Here is a 22,425-nt window from a genome sequence, read left to right on the forward strand (position 1 = left end):
TTCACATTTCTAGAGTTCACCCTGACAGAAGGGCACAGCAAACTTTAAAGGGAAATGTGTCTGTACAGTGTAATGTTCATGGGATTTCTGCAGCAGAGAATTAGTCATTTGGAAAGGGCTTGTATCTCACTTGAGTGCCCACACACAAGAAGATCTGAAGATAGCCTGTCCCTTTGAAGGATGTTCAATATACGTTTAATGTAAAATCATACTTCTGCTCCCATGTCTCCAGATATCTCAAACAGTGGGATGACACTCAAATAGCACCTGTTCACCTATGTAACAAGAACTGCAATGTGTTGGGTTTTCCTGTGTGTATCAAGAATGGTTCACCAGCCAAAGGACGCGCGGCCAACTTGGTACAACTGTGGCGTTGTCACTGATCTACTCATCTACTGAGCAAAGAGACCAGGCCCGGAAGAGGAAAGCTGCGGCAAGTTGCTGAAGAGATTGTAGAGAAATATCCCTGTTCTTTCCAAGAAAAAAAGTGGAAATAATGTCATTGGAACACCATATGATTCACTCCTTGTACATATGGAAAAATTAAACAAAAACTCATCGAGGCTGACCCCGGCACAAACAGAGAGAAAAGCAGAGATGGGAGAAGGAAGTCAAAATGTTCCGATCGCTATGGATGCGTGGAGTGGCAGCCTGACTCTCTCGGAAGAACTGAATGAAAAGAAAACGGAGCTGAACAATGCGTCGGAAAACATTTGTATCCAGCTCATTAAAATGAACATGGAAAGCAGTGTGAACACAGCAATGGAGGAGTGGCCCTACCTGTTTGAGGTGGCCAATCTCTTAGATCACACAAACACCCTCCTTGGCATATCGTTGCAAACAAAGCTGGCTGAGGAAATCTCAAGAAAAGCAAAGAGCATCAAGGACTTCCTTGAAACAAAAGTGATGGGGACAGAGCCAGTAAGACTAATATCCAGCATCACATTCCTCCCAAACAGCTCCAGTTCCTGTCTGAATTTAACGACTTTGAAAATCCTTGGAAGCGTTGAAAGGTGAGCATTTCTATTCAAAGCACTCCATTGCTTACTAAACGCCATATTCTTCTTCAAAAAACAATCTTTTTTTATGCACTGACACATGCAGTACAGAACTAAAGGCTAGATTGTATGTAGGTCATTGAAATAGGCGATCTGTTGTTTCCTGCTGATGCCATGTGCTTTGTGAAAACCATGCAGGTAAGAAAGAACATGGGGTGGTGTGCTGACTAGAAAGTACTGCATTAAGTCTTAATAATTCTTTCAATCTTGGTCTCCTCCCTCCCTCTGCTTCTCCCACTTCAATCTCTTTCCTCTGTCTGTTCTTCTTTCAAACTCCTATCAAACCAAGAGTGGTTATGTTCCCAGAACAGAAGAATTGTCGAGTTGTACTGATAATTATAAAATGTTTGTGCAATTGACTCTATGTTGAAAGAACGTTCCCAGAACACATTTGTCTGTTCTTTAAAGGTTCCCAGAATGCTTCATGGCCTATATTGGCATAGGCCAAGGGAAGGCAACCCTGGTCCTGGAGTGCAGCAGGCACTTCCTGTTTTTTATTTGACCAACCTGGAAGACGAGGTGTGTTGAATTTTTCCCTGAACTGATCAACTGGCTCAGTTGGTCAAGTGTGGTGCCTAGGTGGAACAAAATCCTGCAGGACATGCAGCACTGCAGGAACAGGCTTGCCTACCCCTGGCCTAGGCCCTCACCTTGAGCAAAGATTCAGCTATTTTAACATGGGTTAAATGTCACATATCTCACTCTGTGGGGAAGATTTCCTTGTTACTTAAATGTAATTGAGATGATTATTATTTATATTGTTTGTATGTATACAGTGCCTTTGGAAAGTATTCAGAACCCATGATTTTTTCCCAAAAGATGTACGTTGCAGCCTTATCCTAAAATGTCTTACAAATAGAAACAATTCCTCAGCAATCTACACACAATACCCCATAACGACAAAGCGAGAAAAGATACCTTATTTACATAATAATTCAGACTGTTTCCATTGATGATCCTTGAGATGTTTCTACAACGGAAAAGTGGTGCATTCATATGTATTCACTCCCTTTGCTATGAAGCCCCTAAATAAGATCTGGTGCAAACAAGTCACATAATTAGTTCAATAAAGTCCACCTGTGTGCAATCTAAGTGTCACATGATCTGTCACATGATCTCAGTATATATACACCTGTTCTGAAAGGCCCCAGAGTCTGCAACACCACTAAGCAAGCGGCACCATGAAGACCAAGTAGCTCTCCAAACAGGTCAGGGACAAAGTTGTGGAGAAGTACAGATCAGGGTTGGGTTATAAAAAATAATTATAAACTTTGAACATCCCATGGAGCACCGTTAAATCCATTATTAAAAAATTGAAAGAATATGGCACCACAACAAACCTGCCAAGAGACGGCCGCCCACCAAAGCTCACGGACCAGGTAAGTAGGGCATTAATCAGAGAGGCATCAAAGAGACCAAAGATAACCCTGAAGGAGCTGCAAAGCTCCACAGTGGAGATTGGAGTATCTGTCCATAAGACCGCTTTAAGCCGTACACTCAAAAGAGTGGCCAGAAAAAAAGCCATTGCTTAATGAAATAAATAAGCAAACACATTTGGTGTTCGCAAAAGGCATGTGGGAGACTCCCCAAACATATGGAAGAAGGTACTCTCTTCAGATGAGACTAAAATGTAGCTTTTGTCCATCAAGGAAAACGCTATGTCTGGCGCAAACCCAACAACTCTCGTCACCCCGAGTACACCGTTTTTCATCGGCAGGGACTGGGAAACTGGTCAGAATTGAAGCAATGATGGATGGCGCTAAATACAGGGAAATTCTTGAGGGAAACCTGTTTCAGTCTTCCAGAGATTTAAGACTGGGACAGAGGTTCACCTTCCAGCAGGACAATGACTCAAGCATACTGCTAAAGCAACACTTGAGTGGTTTAAGAGGAAACATTTAAATGTCTTGGAATGGCCTAGTCAAAGCCCAGACCTCCATCCAATTGAAAATCTGTGGTGTGACTTAAGCGGCGGCGGAACCCATCCAACTTGAAGGAGCTAAAGCAGTTTTGTCTTGAGGAATGGGCAAAAATCCCAGTGGCTAGATGTGCCAAGCTTATAGAGACATACCCCAAAAGACTTAGTTATGCACGCTCAAGTTCAGTTTTTTTTGTCTTATTTCTTGTTTGTTTCACAATTAAAAACATTTTGCATCTTCAAAGTGGTAGGCATTTTGTGTAAATCAAATGATACAACCCCCCCCCCCCCCCCAAAATCCATTTTAATTCCAGGTTGTAAGGCAACAAAATAGGAAATAATGCCAAGGGGTGAATACTTTCGCAAGCCACTGTATGCTAAATAATATGTGTGAAATTTGTTTTGATTTAGAATTGACCATGATCATGCACCTTTATCGAAACAGGGGCAGCGGGGAAAAATACATGAAATCTATGCACTTGGAGGACGCTGCGAATGGAGGACGCTTTTCACCATGGTTTATTTTCATGCCAGCCAGGTAGGCTATATTCCTGTTGTAAATATAAGCAATGTGCTTAATATTAGGATTATTTAGATATAGATACAGTATTCCTAGCCTATAGAAAGCTGATGGGATCTTTGTCTTTTTATTAGAGGCCATCACTCTGTTTTCTCCCGCAATTGCATAGACTATCGAAATGATGTCAGTGATTAGAGGGACAATAGCGTGCTGAGTACCAGGCAGTTAGCAATTTGACTGCCTTCATGAATCGTGACCGCAGGTGTGGCGGTAATACGGTCACTGCAACAGCCATAGTCTCTACGCTCACTCACAAGGCCCTTCACACTTTGTTCACTAATACTCCAACATGCATACAAACACTCACTCCATCATTTGCTCCCACACTCATACATTTATACTGACTCTACACATACCCACTCACATACAACCATCATACACTGTTGCTACTCTGTTTATCATATATCCTGATGTCACAACGTCTGGAGAGGTGGGTGCGGAGTCAAACGGAAAGAGCAGAGGATACTGGGGAAACCGGAATTTATATACGTTCCAAAGCTAACGCCCAAAACAACAGGCAAAATAAATACAAAATTGTCCAACCCCAAAGGGGATCGGTGGCAGCTAGTAGACCGGCGACGACGACCGCCGAGTGCCGCCCGAACAGGCAGGGGAGCCACCTTCAGTGGGGGTCGTGACACCTGATGCCTAGTCACCTTACCCCTATACATACAGTATCTACCTCTATCGATCAGGTATCTCTGCACATTGTAAATATGGTACTGGAACTGACCTTGTATATAGTATGCTTACTTACTTTATAGTGTTCTTCATATTTATCATTTTTATGCAGTATCTCGTGTGTTTTTGTTCTACCTTGTTATTTTTGGTATCAAATTGTTATTTATTACTGCACTGTTGGGATTAGAGCTTGCAAGAAAGGAATTTCACAGGACTTCTGCATGTGACAATTAAAACCTTGAAAATTGATACTTTCTGAGTAGCTTGAGTCATTCATTATGATGAATCATCAATTCCTAATTACTGAATGGTTTGTTAATTGTTTGTAGTTATTGTATTGTTGATTTACAGTTACATCTCTCCTTTCTCTGTCTCTATCTTTGTGAACTGTATTATGAGAAAATGAGGAGTCCAAATATCGTACAAAACATTTGAGCATTATTAATGTGTGTGTGTGTGGTTACATTCACAGACACAGGGAGCACAGTGCTTTAGCAGGTGGGACAGAGGAGGAGACGGCAACAGAGAGAGCTTTATTCTGGTGACACACACACACACACACAATGTGACACACACATGGTGAGATACACACAGTTTTGATGCACCTGTCCCAGTTTTGATGCACCTGTACTGACCTCGCGTTCAAATAAAAATAAAATGTTATTAGTCAAAATAATACGAATAAGAAATAAAAGTAACAAGTCATTAAAGAGCAGCAGTAAAATAACAATAGCGAGACTATATACAGGGGGGTACCGGTACAGAGTCAATGTGCGAGGGCACCGGTTAGTCGAGGTAATTGAGATAATGTGTACATGTAGGTAGAGTTATTTAAGTGACTATGGATGATAACAACAGAGAGTAGAGTAGCAGCTGTGTAAAGGGGGGGGGGGGGCAATGCAAATAGTCTGGGTAGTCATTGGATTAGATGTTCAGGAGTCTTACGGCTTGGGGGTAGAAGCTGTTTACAAACCTCTTGGACCTAGACTTGGTGCTCCGGTACCGCTTGCCGTGCGGTAGCAGAGAGAACAGTTTATGACAGGATGGCTGAAAATCTTTAGGGCCTTCCTCTGACACCTCCTGGTATAGAGGTCCTGGATGGCAAGAAGCTTGGCCCCAGTGATGTACTGGGCCGTTTGCACTACCCTCTGTTGTGCCTTGCGGTCGGAGGCTGAGCAGTTGCCATATCAGGCAGTGATGCAACCAGTCAGGATGCTCTCGATGTTGCAACTGTAGAACCTTTTGAGGATCTGAGGACCCATGCCAAATCTTTTCAGTCTCCTGAGGGGGAATAGCTTTTGTCGTGCCCTCTTCACGACTGTCTTGGTGTGCTTGGACCATGTTAGTTCGTTGGTGATGTGGACACCAAGAAACTTGAAACTCTCAACCTGCTCCACTACAGCCCCGTCGATGAGAATGGGTGTGTGCTCGGTCATCTTTTTCCTGTAGTCCACAATCATCTCCTTTGTCTTGATTACGTTGAGGGAGAGGTTGTTGTCTTGGCATCACAAGGCCAGGTCCCTGACCTCCTCCCTTTAGGCTGTCTTGTCGTTTTAGGTGATCAGGCCTACCACTGTTGTGTCATCAGCAAACTTAATGATGGTGTTGGAGTCATGCCTGGTCACGCAATCATAAGTGAACAGGGAATACAGGAAGGGACTGAGCACGCACCCCTGAGGGGCCCCTGTGTTTAGGATCAGTGTGGCGGATGTGTTGTTACCTACCCTTATCATCTGGGGGAGGCCCATAAGGAAGTCCAGGATCCAGTTGCAGAGGGAGGTGTTTAGTCCCAGGGTCCTTAGCTTATTGATGAGCTTTGAGGGCACTATGGTGTTGAACACTGAGCTGTAGTCAATTAATAGCATTCTCACATTGGTGTTCCTTATGTCCTGGTGGGAAAGGGGAGTGTAATAGAGATTGCATCATCTGTGGATCTGTTAGAGCGGTATGCAGATTTGATTGGGCCTAGGGTTTCTGGGATGATGGTCTTGATGTGAGCCATGACCAGCCTTTCAAAGCACTTCTTGGCTACAGACGTGAGTGCTATGGGTCGGTAGTCATTTAGGCAGATTACCTTAGTTTTCTTGGGCACAGGCACTATGGTGGTCTGCTTAAAACATGTTGGTATTACAGACTTGGAGAGTTTGAAAATGTAATTTGGTCAACGCATGCTCACAGTACACGTCCTGGTAATCCGTCTGTCCCTGCAGGCCTTGTGAATGTTGACCTGTTTAAAGGTCTTACTCACATCGACTGCGGAGAGCGTGATCACACAGTCTTCTGGATCAGCTGGTGCTCTCATGCATGTTTCAGTATTATTTGCCTCGAAGCCAGCATAGAAGTAGTTTAGCTCGTCTGGTAGGCTCGTGTCACTGGGCAGCTCTCGGCTGTACTTCCCTTTGTAGTCTTAATGGTTTGCAAGCCCTGCCACATCCGACGAGCGTCAGAGCCAGTGTAGTACGATTCGATCTTAGTCCTGTGTTGGCGCTTTGCGTGTTTGATGGTATGTCAGAGGGTATAGCGGGATTTCTTATAAGCTTCCAGGTCAGAGTCCCGCTCCTTGAAAGCGTTAGCTCTAGCCTTTAGCTCAGTGCGTAAGTTGCCTGTAATCCATGGCTTCTGGTTGAGGTATGTACGTAAGGTCACTGTGGAGACGACGTCATCGATGCAGTTATTGATGAAGCCAATGACTGCTGTGGTGTAGTCCTTCCTCAATGCCATCGGAGGAATCCCAGAACATATTCCAGTTTGTGCTAGCAAATCAGTCCTGTAGCTTAGCATCTGCTTCATCTGACCAATTTTTTGTTGATCGAGTCACTGGTGCTTCCTGCTTTAATTTTTGCTTGTAAGCAGGAATCAGGAGGATAGAATTATGGTAAGATTTTCCAAATGGAGGGTGAGGGAGAGCTTTATATGCATCTCTGTGTGTGGAGTAAAGATGGTCCAGAGTTTTTCCCCCTCTGGTTGCACATTTAACAAGCTGATAGAAATTTGATAAGACTGATTTAAGTTTCCCTGCATTAAAGTCCCCGGCTACTAGGAGCGCCGCCTCCGGGTGAACGTTTTCCTGTTTGCTTATGGCGTAATATAGCTCATTGAGTGCAGTCTTAGTGCCAGCATCAGTCTGTGGTCGTATGTAGACAGCTTCAAGATATACAGATGAAAACTCTCTAGGTAGATAGTGTGGTCTACTGCTTATCATAAGATACCCTACCTCAGGTGAGCAATAGCTCGAGACTTCCTTAGATATCGTGCACTAGCTGTTATTTACAAAAATACATAGTCCACCGCCCCTTGTCTTACCAGATACCGTGGCTCTATCCTGCCGATGCAGCGTATAACCAGCCAGCTGTATGTTGATAATGTTGTCGTTCAGCCACGACTTGGTGAAGATGTTACAATTTTGAATGTCCCGTTGGTAGTTTAACCTGTTTGGGGTGCAAGCCCGACCTCGGACCAAAAATGACAACAGCTGCAGAGCGCGAAATTCAAAATCTATTTTTTAAAAATATTTAACTTTTACACATTAACAAGTCCAATACAGCATTTGAAAGATAAACATCTTGTCAATCCAGCCAACATGTCCGATTTTTTAAATGTTTTACAGAGAAAACACCACATATATTTATGTTAGCTCACCACCAAATACAAAAGTGGACAGACACGTATGAATTATGATTATGAAGTATGAATTATGATTGAAGTAGCATGCACAACCAACCGAAATAAACTAAAACCAACCTAAAGAGCCCAGAAAAAACGACCTCAGATGACAGTCATATAACATGTTACACAATAAATCTATGTTTTGTTCATAAAAAGTGCATATTTTAGCTATAAATCTGTTTTACATTGATGCTACCCAAAAATGCTAACACATAGCTAGAGTCTGAATCCAGCCGGGAGTAGCCAGAGAAAATACATACACCAACGTCGGCTACTAATTACACCTCATAAAACATTTCAGAAAAACATATGGTGGATAACTAATGAAAGACAGATATCTTGTGAATACAGACAACATTTCCGATTTTTGAAGTGTTTTACAGCGAAAACACAATATATCGTTATATTAGCTAACATCATAAGCTAGCATAAGGCAGCATTGATTCTAGTCAAGCGCTAGCCTAGCATAGTTAGCAGCGTTAGCATTCAACAGTTCGACATATATATGAAAAAGCATCCCAAATTGGGTCTTATCTTTCTTGGTACTCCATCAGAATGTTGTAACGGGGTCCAATGTCCAGTAGAGTCTTTAGTTGGGTTCCAGAACGAAGGATTCCCCTCTTTGGTTAGCTAGCACGGTAGCATTGCTGCGCCAGAAAGCGTTTCTTCAAAAAATTCTTCCGTCGTTTCACATCTAAAGTCCAGAATAAATTGCAATAATATAATTAAAGTATATTGAAAAAACAACCTTTAGGATGATTTTGTGACATGTAGCAAATAATATCGTAGTCAGGCATCATATTCAAAGTTACCTACCTTGTTCCAGAAGCCGAGATCAAATTATCCTTCGCGCCCGGATTTTTATTTTAACTGCGCATGTCTCACAAGAAGTTCTGTTATTCAGTCCAGGGACGAGATATTCGACCCCTTTCAATTCTCACTTCCGCATTACAGTCTAAGGTACGCCTCTGACGTGTCCCTATGGTCCTAAGTCAAATGGCCTTTTATAGAGAAGGTCTTAAAGAGACACATCGCATTTTGGGAAACTCAATTCGGCTGGGAAAATGGCTGTAAAAATATTTCTGTTCGACTTAGAGAAACAATTCAAACCTTTTTAGAAACTACAGACTGTTATCTATCCAACAGTAGTAAATATATGCATATTGGAAAATAAAAAGTTTCTTAGGAGGCCGTTTGAAAATGTGCACACATTTTCCAGTTTTTTCAATATTCAGCGTGCAGCCATAACAGGTTAATCTGCCGCGTTGGTCATCGATTTTATTGTCCAAAAATTGCACGATGCTATTAGAATGGAAAGCAGTGGGGGTTTATTAGATCGCCAACGAATTCTCAGAAGGCAGGCCACCCTCCAGCCCATTTTTCTCCGCATTCTCTTCACGCAAATGACGAGGATCTGGGCCTGTTCCCGGGAAGCAGTATGTCATTCACGTCGAGCTCGTCTGACTTTTTAAAGGAAAAAAAGTATTCTGCCAGTTCGTTGTGAGTAATCGCAGATCTGATGTCCAGAAGTTATTTTCAGTCGTATGAGACGGTAGCAGCAACATTCCGAACAAAATAAGTAAAAAAGAAGTTACAAACAACGCAATAAAACAAACAAAAAAACACAATTGGTTAGGAACACGTAAAATGTCAGCCTTCTTCTTCAGTGCCATTTTACTTCTGGATGATAGTGGGGTGAACAGGCAGTGGCTTAGATGGATGTTGTCCTTGATGATATTTTTGGCCTTCCTGTGACATCGGGAGCTGTAGGTGTTCTGAAGGGCAGGTAGTTTGGCAGACCGCACCACCCTCTGGAGAGCCCTGCTGTTGCGGGCGGTGCAGTTGCCATACCAGGCGGTGATACAGCTCGACAGGATGCTCTCAATTGTGCATCTGTAAAAGTTTGAGGGTTTTAGATGCCAAGCCAAATTTCTTCAGCCTCCTGAGGATGAAGAGTCGCTGTTGCACCTTCTTCAACACACTGTCTGTGTGGGTGTACCACTGCAGTTTGTCTGTGATGTGTACGTCGAGGAACTTGAAGCTTTCCACCTTCTCCACTACTGTCCTGTTGATGTGGATAGGGGTGTGCTCCCACAATCCTCTCCTTTGTTTTGTTGATGTTGAGTGAGAGGTTATTTTCCTGGCACTACACTGCCAGAGCCCTCACTTCCTTCCTGTAGGCTGTCTCGTCATTGTTGGTAATCAAGCCTATTACTGATTGATTGATTGAATTGGAGGAGTGCGTGGCCACGCAGTCATGGGGTCTGAGCACGCACCCTTGTGGGGCCCCAGTGTTGAGGATCAGCGAAGTGGAGGTGTTGTTTCCTACCTTCACCACCTAGGGGTTGCCCGTCAGGAAGTCCAGGACCCAGTTGCACAGGGCGGGGTTCAGACCCAGGGCCTCAAAGCTTAATGATGAGCTTAGAGAGTACTATGGTGTTGAATGCTGAGCTATAGTCAATGAACAGCATTCTTACATAGGTATTCCTCTTGTCCAGATGTGATAGGTTAGTGTGCATTGCAATTGCATTGTCTGTGGATCTATTGGGACTGTAAGCAAATTGAAGTGGGTCTCGGGTGACAGGTAAGGTAGAGGTGATATGATCCTTGACTAGTCTCTCAAAGCACTTCGTGATGACAGTGAGTGCTACGGGGCGATAGTAATTTAGTTCAGTTACTTTTGGCGCTGTGTTACCCTCAAAGGGTGCGAAGAAGGTGTTTAGCTTGTACGGAAGAAAGACGTCTGTGTCCACGACCTGGCTGGTTTTCCTTTTGTAGTCCGTGAATGTCTGTAGACCCAGGTCAGATTTGTTGGCATGCCATTACTTGGAGTAGCAATGGTCAAGTGTTTTGGCAGCGCGAGCACTATAGTATTGTAACGGTTGCTTTCCTCCTCTTCGTCTGAAGAGGAGGAGTAGGGATCGGACCAAAACGCAGCAGTTGATGAATACATGAAGATTTATTAAAGCAAGACAAAACACGATGAACACTTGGATAACTACAAAATAACAAATGACGTAGACCGACCTGAACATAAGAACTTACATAAACACGAAGAACGCACGAAACAGGTACAGAATAGCACAAACGATACAGTCCCGTGTGGTAACAAACACAAACACGAAAGACAATCACCCACAAACAAACAGTGAGAACAGTCTACCTTAATATGGTTCTCAATCAGAGGAAACGTCAAACACCTGCCCCTAATTGAGAACCATATCAGGCAACACATTTAACCCAACATAGAAACACATAACATAGGCTACCCACCCAGCTCACGTCCTGACCAACTAAACAAAGTTAAACAAAGGAAAATAAGGTCAGGAACGTGACAAGTAGAAATTAAAACTACAAGCTCCCGCGTTCAGGTCTGTTCAACACTGGTCCGACCAATCTGATTCCACGCTTCAAGACTGCTTCGATCACGCGGATTGGAATATGTTCCGCACCGCGTCCAACAACAACATTGAAGAATATGCTGATTCGGTGAGCGAGTTCATTAGGAAGTGCATTGACGATGTCGTACCCACAGCAACGATTAAAACATTCCCAAACCAGAAACCGTGGATTGACGGCAGCATTCGCGTGAAACTGAAAGCGCGAACCACTGCTTTTAACCAGGGCAAGGTGACCGGAAACATGACCGAATACACACAGTGTAGCTATTCTCTCCGCAAGGCTATCAAACAGGCTAAGTCCCAGTACAGAGACAAAATTGAATCGCAATTCAACAGCTCAGACACAAGAGGTATGTGGCAGGGTCTACAGTCTATCACGGATTACAAAAAGAAAACCAGCCCCGTCGCGGACCAGGATGTCTTGCTCCCAGACAGGCTAAATACCTTTTTTGCCCGCTTTGAGGACAATACAGTGCCACTGACACGGCCCGCTACCAAAACCTGCGGGCTCTCCTTCACTGCAGCCGAGGTGAGTAAAACATTTAAACGTGTTAACCCTCGCAAGGCTGCAGGCCCAGACGGCATTCCCAGCCGCGTCCTCAGAGCATGCGCAGACCAGCTGGCTAGTGTGTTTACGGACATATTCAATCAATCCTTATCCCAGTCTGCTGTTCCCACATGCTTCAAGAGGGCCACCATTGTTCCTGTTCCCAAGAAAGCTAAGGTAACTGAGCTAAACGACTACCGCCCCGTAGCACTCACTTCCGTCATCATGAAGTGCTTTGAGAGACTAGTCAAGGACCATATCACCTCCACCCTACCGGACACCCTAGACCCACTCCAATTTGCTTACCGACCCAATAGGTCCACAGACGACGCAATCGCAACCACACTGCACACTGCCCTAACCCATCTGAACAAGAGGAATACCTATGTGAGAATGCTGTTCATCGACTACAGCTCAGCATTTAACACCATAGTACCCTCAACTCGTCATCAAGCTCGAGACCCTGGGTCTCGACCCCGCCCTGTACAACTGGGTCCTGGACTTCCTGACGGGCCGCCCCCAGGTGGTGAGGGTAGGTAACAACATCTCCACCCCGCTGATCCTCAACACTGGGGCCCCACAAGGGTGCGTTCTGAGCCCTCTCCTGTACTCCCTGTTCACCCACGACTGCGTGGCCATGCACGCCTCCAACTCAATCATCAAGTTTGCGGACGACACTACAGTGGTAGGCTTGATTACCAACAACGACGAGACGGCCTACAGGGAGGAGGTGAGGGCCCTCGGAGTGTGGTGTCAGGAAAATAACCTCACACTCAACGTCAACAAAACAAAGGAGATGATTGTGGACTTCAGGAAACAGCAGAGGGAGCACCCCCCTATCCACATCGACGGGTCAGTAGTGGAGAAGGTGGAAAGTTTTAAGTTCCTCGGTGTACACATCACGGACAAACTGAATTGGTCCACCCACACAGACAGCGTTGTGAAGAAGGCGCAGCAGCGCCTCTTCAACCTCAGGAGGCTGAAGAAATTCGGCTTGTCACCAAAAGCACTCACAAACTTCTACAGATGCACAATCGAGAACATCCTGTCGGGCTGTATCACCGCCTGGTACGGCAACTGCGCCGCACACAACCGTAAGGCTCTCCAGAGGGTAGTGAGGTCGGCAGAACGCATCACCCGGGGCAAACTACCTGCCCTCCAGGACACCTACACCACCCGATGTCACAGGAAGGCCATAAAGATCATCAAGGACAACAACCACCCAAGCCACTGCCTGTTCACCCCGCTATCATCCAGAAGGCGAGGTCAGTACAGGTGCATCCAAGCAGGGACCGAGAGACTGAAAAACAGCTTCTATCTCAAGGCCATCAGACTGTTAAACAGCCACCACTAACATTTAGCGGCCGCTGCCAACATACTGACTCAACTCCAGCCACTTTAAAAATGGGAATTGATGGAAATTATGTAAAAATGTACCACCAGCCACTTTAAACAATGCCACCTAATATAATGTTTACATACCCTACATTACACATCTCTTATGTATATGTATATACTGTACTCTATATCATCTACTGCATCTTGCCATCTTATGTAATACATGGACCACTAGCCACTTTAAACTATGCCACTTTATGTTTACATACCCTACAGTACTCATCTCATAGGTATATACCGTACTCTATACCATGTACTGCACCATTGCCTATGCCGTTCTGTACCATCACTCATTCATATATCTCTATGTACATATTCTTTATCCCTTTACACTTGCGTGTATAAGGTAGTAGTTGCGGAATTGTTAGGTTAGATTACTTGTTGTTATTACTGCATTGTCGGAACTAGAAGCACAAGCATTTCGCTACACTCGCATTAACATCTGCTAACCATGTGTATGTGACTAATAAAATTTGATTTGATTTGAAGTATAAGTGTTGATTGAACCTTTGCAGGCTTTTTCTCAAATTTGCTTAGTTAAAATCCACAGCTACAATAAATGCTGCTTCAGGATATGTGGTTTCCAGTTTGCATAAAGTCCAGTGAAGTTCTTTGAGAGCCGTTGTGGTATCGGCTTGAGGGGTGATATACACGGCCGTGACTGTAACCGATGAAAATAATTTTGGGAGATAATACGGTTGGAATTTGATTGTGAGGTATTCTAGGTCGGGTGAAGAAAAGGACTTGAGTTCCTGTATGTTATCACAATTACACCAGGAGTCATTAATTATGAATCTTCCCGGAGAGATATTTATTCCTGTCTGCGCGATGGACTGAGAACCCAGCTGGCTGGACCGACTCAGACAGTATATCCCGAGAGAGCCATGTTTCCGTGAAACAGAGTATGTTACAATCCCTAATGTCTCTCTGGAAAGAAACCCTCTCTCGGAGCTCGTCAACTTTATTATCCAGAGACTGAACATTAGCGAGTAATATATTCTAGTTGGACCAGAAGACCACTCCGGGTACTTCTCCTTCGCCAGTGTTGTTATGGGTCGGCTGTAATGATCTATATGTAATGACTTAGGTTTCCTTAATTTTTTTATGGAAAACATAGCAGAGAAAATATTGATTTTAATTACATCAACAACACCTTTCTCGGATATTCAAATGGAAAGCACTTCTGATATTTAATCTTTCTCTGTGAATTGAGGTTAACTGTTGACTATTTAGAGGAATTTCTTACATTTCTCCTGAGCTCTCACCTATGGGATAATGCTAATATTGTAATCCACCTTTTTTGGAAGATCACAGCACCATCTGGTGACCATTTAGGGAATGGCGTTCTCAGCTGAGCTGCCAAATTTTGTTCAGGAAAAATTGAGTATTGACGGAGAAAAGAGGAAAGGGAAAAAGTATTTTTAACATGCATTGCCCAATCAAAACCTAATATAGACGTAAAGATAATGGAATATTAACTTTTGTTGCATTGTAATGTGAGTAGGGGAGATTGTAGTGGTTGTAAGGGTGCACTGTTTTAGGATTTCTTTTCCTATGTAAAACCCCATGTACTTAGGGTAAAACAGTTGAGTAAATCGGTCAGGGGTAGGGGGATCCTGCCTATGCTATTCTCCTGTACTAAACACATCAATCTTCCTCTGGCTCAATCCTGCTCTATTGCAATGTGAGTGGATAAGGGTTCAATGGATTGATATGGTATGATGTAATACACAGGAGGTTTAAGGCAAGCAGAGAAAATTTGCCTTATCAATACCTACTAATTACTTTTATTGATGGATCCTGCACATTTCCACCTCTCATGGGTACTGTACACGTGCATTTCTTCTAATCTTATTTTTCTTCTGTCCATATACACACCCGATTGTGCCACGCAAGACCAGTGTATTTGCACATGAAAAGTGTTCTGGTGGAAAATGTGGTGAGGAACAACAAACAGCTATTCTACTCTGCATATGCTATCTGGCATATTTTTTAAGAAAAGTTTGTTGGAGCTGTCTAGGACAGTGTTTAATCTTAGTGAGGGGAGAGCGAGTGGAATTCCACTACAACAAACTCATGTTTCTTATGTTATCTTAGTACACACATTTTGAAGAACGCTCAAAGTGTATTTTCTTGCCAAAAATAGACGTTTCAAACCAAACAATCAGTCTGTTTTTCTATTCACTTGAAACTTGCTGGTGTAAGGTGTAATTACTGTATAATTGTTCTTTCTTATCAAAAAGGGCATATTTCCAGCAGCAAACAATAGATTGTAGGCCCAGTGCATCACTCTGTGAGTCCCAATGGAAAACTGACATTAATGTTATCCGGGCCACCGTTTCTGAGAGTAATTGATTCAATTCCCTGATCAGCAAGATGAGTCAACAAACATCCTGTCTTTGATAACAAAGGGGAGACCAAAACAAAACAGTATGGAACATCCTTATGCTGAATCAAACTTTCACTGCTTTCAAACTGTCTGAATATAAGATATGGAATCACAGACAGCCTTGGACAGACTCTCCTTGGACATGATGTTGCCTTATAAGACAAGCAATATAGTGAATACCTACCTGCCTACTGAAACATGTCCACCAACACCTTGCTGACCGAGATTCAATCCAATGTGTGTTTTAGCGAAAACAATTGCACTTGACTTTGAAAAGGTCATTCAAAATTTCACATGTAGACTTCCAGAGCGCCGGCATCTGCAGCACCAACATCCACAATCTCTGCAAATGTTGGAAGCATTGTTGACAAACCACCTTGGATTGCATCCAACCTCTCTCTCTCTCTCATCACGTCGCTGTCTACTTTCTGAGTTGATGAATGGGAAAGGGGGATACCTAGTCAGTTGTACAACTGAATGCCTTCAACTGCAATGTGACTTCTGAATTTAACCCAATCCCTCTGAATCAGAGAGGTGTGGGGGACTGCCTTAATCAACATCCACAGCATTGGCTCCCAGGGAACAGTGGGTTAACTGCCTTGCTCAGGGGCAGAGTGACAGATTTTTGCCTTGTCAGCTCGGAGATTTAATCCAGCAACCTTTTGGTTACTGGCCCAACGCTCCTACCCGCCAGGCTACCTGCCGCTCAAAATAGGGAAAGGGGGAATGGGATGAAGTGGGAGGATTTAACACCACTTTACAATTCTGAGGAGTAAAAAATAAACACTGATTCAACCCAGTGAATGAATAATCAAAGTGAATCAACAGTTCCACTCCGGATAATATTTCCTTTACTTTCTTGACATAGGCAGGGTGATGGCTCAGAGGATGCCTCATACAAACCTGAAAGATTTGACCAAAGTCTGCAACACTAGAAATCATTCACATACTGAGCAACGCAACCAAATCAAAGTACTGGATTGGACTGATGGTTATTAATTTCCTGCTGCACATTACTTAGCTTTCGTCTCTCTTCCATCCTCTACCTTGAAGTGATCAACGTATGTGTGTGGTTTGATTTTGCTGTCCTTGCGGGGACAAGAAGGGTTAGTGATTAGGTATTGGGTTAGGAGGTAGGGTTAGGTTTAGTTTTAGGGTTAGGGTTAGGGATTTGGCGATAAGGTTAGGGTTAGGTTAAGGGTTAGGGAAAATACTTATTTTTTATAAGGACATTTATTTGGGGTCCCCACAAGGATAGTAAAACAAACATGTGTGTGTGTTTACTGAAACAGGAAATGAGAGTAAGTGCTCTGTAAGCACAGACACACTCATCTATGACTCCATTTCACGACAGCAGACATTAAGAAAGAAGAGCTTTCAGTGGACAAAATAACAACAAACCACCCACTTAGCCATCGAAAACCAAAACGTGCACCCAGGGGGGGTTAAACGAACCCTCTTCAGTTGGTGATGCTTCATATCACTCATCAAGTTTCCCTAAATAGGTCTTAGTCCAGTTTGAGGAATCTTGGCTATCACACAACAAGTACTGTGACTCTTGGGAAGGGAAGTCCATACTGTACACTAGCACTATAGTGAGTATATGGTTAGAATTTAATTTAACAGTGACCAGCCCACACAGTCTGAAGTTTGGATTCACACTAGCTGTTGCAAAAGCAGCAGCTCCTATTGCTTGGGTCCACACACAACGTAAATCTGACCTAATACAGAACATTTCAGACTACGATAGCTCAAGGACAGAATTATAGAACTACATCAATTACCTCTGAAGTTGAACTCTCAGCCTTTCAGTCTCATCTCCCTGGATCAATGCATATCCATTTTCACTGCTTGAATATGCTAGAGCTGAGCTAGTATCTAATTACCTCTCTGTTTGTCTCGGCGATGCTGCTTACGGAGGCAGTGAGGAGGGTACAGCTGTACATATGTTATTACATGTGAACCTAGAGTGATGCACTCTCGTTGTTTCCTAGAAGTCGTGATCAATGTGAGTTAAATGGAGTCATTAGAAGTCCTTACCAGCTTCCTCTCCCCTCTATTACATGATCTGTTATTCTCTCCTTTCCCTCTCTCTCTCTATCTTTCTCGCTCTCTGTTCCCTCTCTCTAACCAGCCCTGCTCGTGGGCTGATGTGAGCCATTCAATAGCAGGGTGTCTGTGCTGCTGAAGGAGTAATCAACAGCTAAAGACAGAAACAGCAGACAAAGGAGAAAACATTGCCTTTAAGCAAGGGCGTAGGAGGGTGTGTGTGTGAGGGCACATGTCCTCCCAATGTTAGAAGCAGGTAAAATGGTTCCCCCAATATATATAAAAAGACATGTGAAAAGAAGAGTTGCCAGATTTGTTAAGAGATTTTAATTTTGAAAAGGCCTACGCTGCTGGAACGTGAGTCACTTCCCCCGCCCCCACTGACTGCTTTGTTCTCACTCTCGATTGTTACAAGCAGTGAGGCAGTGTGTTAGTGAGAGAAAAAGTACTGTGCAGCAACACCATCATTACTCACCGCACCGGATAGAGTAATTGTTTTTGGCAACAACACAGTAAGTTTAAGTAAAAAGTGCATGAATGTGAATAAACGTTGATATATTAGAACGAACGTGAGAAACTATAAGCTTTTTCCTGACTAGTAGCTAGTTAGCTTTAAATTGTCACGTTAGTCATTTTTAGCTGTGTCAGGTTTTTATCAAACTAGCTAACGCTGGGTAGTTTGGCTGTGTGAAAAGCCAAAAATACTTGTTACAGTGAGGGAAAAAAGTATTTGATCCCCTGCTGATTTTGTACGTTTGCCCACTGACAAAGAAATTATCAGTCTATAATTTTAATGGTAGGTTTATTTGAACAGTGAGAGACAGAATAACAACAAAAATATTTAAAAAAACGCATTTCAAAAATGTTATAAATTGATTTGCATTTTAATAAGGGGAAATAAGTATTTGGTGAGATTCTCACAAACACATACAGTACATAGGATGCCCACAGGCCTCACAAGACTTGCCTGAAGGTCCCCTGCTACCAGTTGAAAAAAATAGTTTGACTCGTTTCAGGAAACTAGGCGTATGTAGCGAGTCACTACTTCACAGGAGAGCCACGTTTTTTGGCAGAAATGCATTCTGGATCATGTGAACTTTCATGTGCCTTAATACGCCATCTGTATATACAAATACAATTGTTAAATTACGAGCCTATTTGGTTTAGCCACGGAAAAAGTCAGCAACCTTCCCACTAGCCATGATTGGCTGAGATAATGAGTGGGCTGGACATGCCGAGAGATGAGTTTGGATTGGTCTGCCATGTAGCAGGCTTCTGTCTATAACATGAGCTGGTCAATATGTGTATAATGCGTATGTTTATAACATGGCTTTTTTTGCAAGATAACACGTAGTAGAACTGCATAAGTGTTGCTCTCCACTTTCTGGAGGACCGAGTTTTGAAATCAGTTGAATTAGAGTATGATAGCTAAAGAGATGGAGATAATTGTGGCATTTGAGTGCAAATATGCAGACGGAGTTGAAAAGAAAACACACAGAAGGCTGTTGTATAAAACACCTGTCTTTAGATTACTGTTACATCTTCAAACTAAGGGCAACCATGGCATCCGTGACAGAGAGGGAGGAGTGTCCATCCATGTATACAGGTAAGATAGACTAGCTTGCAGATATTACACGTTCCGAATTTAGTCCGAATGTTTTAATTTCAAGTTAAAGTGTATTGTTTTGTTAGATAGGTAACGTTAGCTGGCTGGCTTGCTAGCTAACATTACTTGTATGATCTGTCTTAGTGAGAATTTCTCATTTGCCAAGATAATCCACCTACCTGACAGGTGTGGCAAATCAAGAAGCTGATTAAACAGCATGATCATTACAGAGGTGCACCTGAAAATAAAAGGACACTCTGAAATGTGCAGTTTTGTCACACAACACAATGCCACGGAAGTCTCAAGTTGAGGGAGCGTGCAATTGCCATGCTGATTCAGGAATGTCCACCAGAGCTGTTGCCAGATAATAGGAATGTTAATTTATCTACCATAAACTACCTCCAACATCGTTTTAAAGAATTTGACACTACGTCCAACTGGCCTCACAACTTCAGACCATGTGTATGGCGTCATTTGGATGAGCAGTTTGTTGATGTCAACATTGTGAACAGATTGCCCCATGGTGGCAGTGGGGTTGTGGTAGGGAAATGTTAATGCAGAGAGACACAGTATCGACACATAATTCCTGGAAGCTGAAAATGTCCCAGTTCTTCCATGGCCTGCATACTCACCAGAGATGTCACCCATTGGATGCTCTGGATTGACATGTACGACAGGGTGTTCCAGTTCCCGACAATATCCAGCAACTTCGCACAGCCATTGAAGAGGAGTGGGACTACAGTACATTCCACAGGCCACAATCAACCGCCTGGTCAACTATATGTGAAGGACATGTGTTGCGCTGCTTGAGGCAAATGCTGGTCACACCAGATACTGACTGGTATTCTTTTTAAGGTATCTGTAACAAATGCATATCTGTATTCCCAGTTATGTGAAATCCATAGATTAGGGTCTAATGAATGTATTTCAATTGACTGATTTCCTTATATGAACTGTAACTCAGTAAAATCTCTAAAATTGTTGCATGTTGCGTTTTTGTTCAGTATTTATACAGTATGTTTCCTGATCGTTCTTATGTCTCTCAAATATAGGCCAGACACCTCAGAGCAAACCTCCTTTTGATATTTTGGGGGGACTATCTGTTGTTCCATGTAGTGAATCTGTTTTTTTTATATACTTCAAGTTGTCTTAAAATTCCAAATCAAATTGCTAAATGGTCCTTTGTATGACCTTCTTAAAACAATTCCGCATAGCTTAGTGGCAGTTTAGATTTGTCTGCAGGTAACCTAGTGGTTAGAGCTTTGGGCCAGTAACCAAATGGTTGCTGTATCGAATCCCCGAGCTGACTAGGTAGAAATCTGTCATTCTGTCCCTGAGCATGGCAGTTAACCCACTGTTCCCCGGGTACTGAAGACGTGGATATTGATTATGGCAGCCACCCACACCGCTCTGACTCAGAGGGGATGGGTTAAATGCAGAAGACACATTTCAGTTAAATACATTCAGTTGTACAACTGACTAGGTATCTCCCTTTCTCAAAAGTGACTTGAAATGAGCATTTAACACCTGTCTTTTTTGTGTGTCCCCCAATGTCAAAGTCGCCTCTACTCCCCTGCCTTTAAGGCCCCTTGTTAGAGTCAGTGAAGGGCCAGGGGAGAGAGCAAGAGGGAGAGGCAGCGTGGCGGAAAGAGAGACATTCAAAACGGACTGGCGTTGTATTATGTGTGGGCTCTCATTGTACTGTATTACATTGACTTTCAGATGAATACACTGCCGTGGCCAATTAAAAGGACATCAAAGGTTCACACATTTACTGAAAATAGCCACCAAATTAACTCAACCCCACGTTTTATTTTATTTTTTATTTCACCTGGCAAGTCAGTGAATAACAAATTCTTATTTACACCAGCTAAACTGAGACGACGCTGGGCCAATTGTGCGCCGTTCTATGGGACTCCCAATCACAGCCGGTTGTGATACAGCCTGGATTCGAACCAGTTTGTCTATAGTGACACCCCTAGCACTGAGATGCAGTGTCTCATACCACTGCACCACTTGGACGCCTGTCACATACCTTGGTTGTCATGGAACATTTACATGCTGTCGCGCTTCCCACCTCTCATAATTCCCTTTCTGTACACACAGAGGGGTTTCACATCATAATACATTGCACCAAATCCCCATCTCATATGATTGGCTTCTCCATACAGACCATGGGACTTATCTTGTATTGGTATGTGCTAGCATGCTGATCCTTCACAGTGAGAGAAAGCCCAGCCATCACATGTTCACACTAATGGCTCACGACAGATTAAGATTAGCCTCACTTCCAGCCAAGCACATTAGTAATGGAATGTTAGCGCATTTAACAAGGCTTATTACAGCACACAGTACAGGCACAACTCTCACTCATGTTAAACCCAAGGACCTTCATTATATAAGATAGAAACCTTATCAGGTGTGTTTAATAGACTTCCACGCGTTCTAGGTTAATAGAGTCACTCACCCAGTTCTACCCTGGCTGCATGGTGCTGTCGAGTCATCATATTGGGTCATCAGGTTTAGAGTGTGGATATCTAGATAGTAATACTATTTACATATTATATATTCATGCTGTACAGCAACTGCACTACAAAAACGAACTCATCAAGACAATGTTTTCGTGGCTTAACCTTAAGTGCAGAGATATTGTTGTTTCAGCTATATTTATTCTGTAGGTACTTTATTGAAAAAGGCTTTATTATGCCTTTTGAGATCAAAGTAAGGGTCTTAAAATGACTAAAGGTCTCTCGTAGATTATTGCTGTACGGGCAACTTATTTGTGAGAAGAAATGTCATGGTAGCAGAAATGAACAGGTTTCAAAGCTTTTGGGGCTATGTTTTGTGAATTTGTGGAATTAGTCATTGAGGAAGGTGGCATGCCCCTAACACACAGGGGATTGTCGGGGGGGCAATTTGTACTCAATACATGTAAACGTTCATGTGCCTTAATTAATAACAAACTTGTATGGCATCTGTAAATAGAAATAACATGTGAAATCACAAAGTTCTTAGACATGGAGAAAATACTGAATCTTGCTCAGCCATGATTGGTTGAGATAATGGCTCAAGGTGTCACCGATCCCTCCGGAACCTTCATTACGCACACCTGGTCCACTGATTCCCACTGAT

The sequence above is a fragment of the Salvelinus fontinalis genome, chromosome 6 (assembly GCF_029448725.1).
Source record: "Salvelinus fontinalis isolate EN_2023a chromosome 6, ASM2944872v1, whole genome shotgun sequence".
In the NCBI taxonomy this organism is placed as follows: domain Eukaryota; kingdom Metazoa; phylum Chordata; class Actinopteri; order Salmoniformes; family Salmonidae; genus Salvelinus; species Salvelinus fontinalis.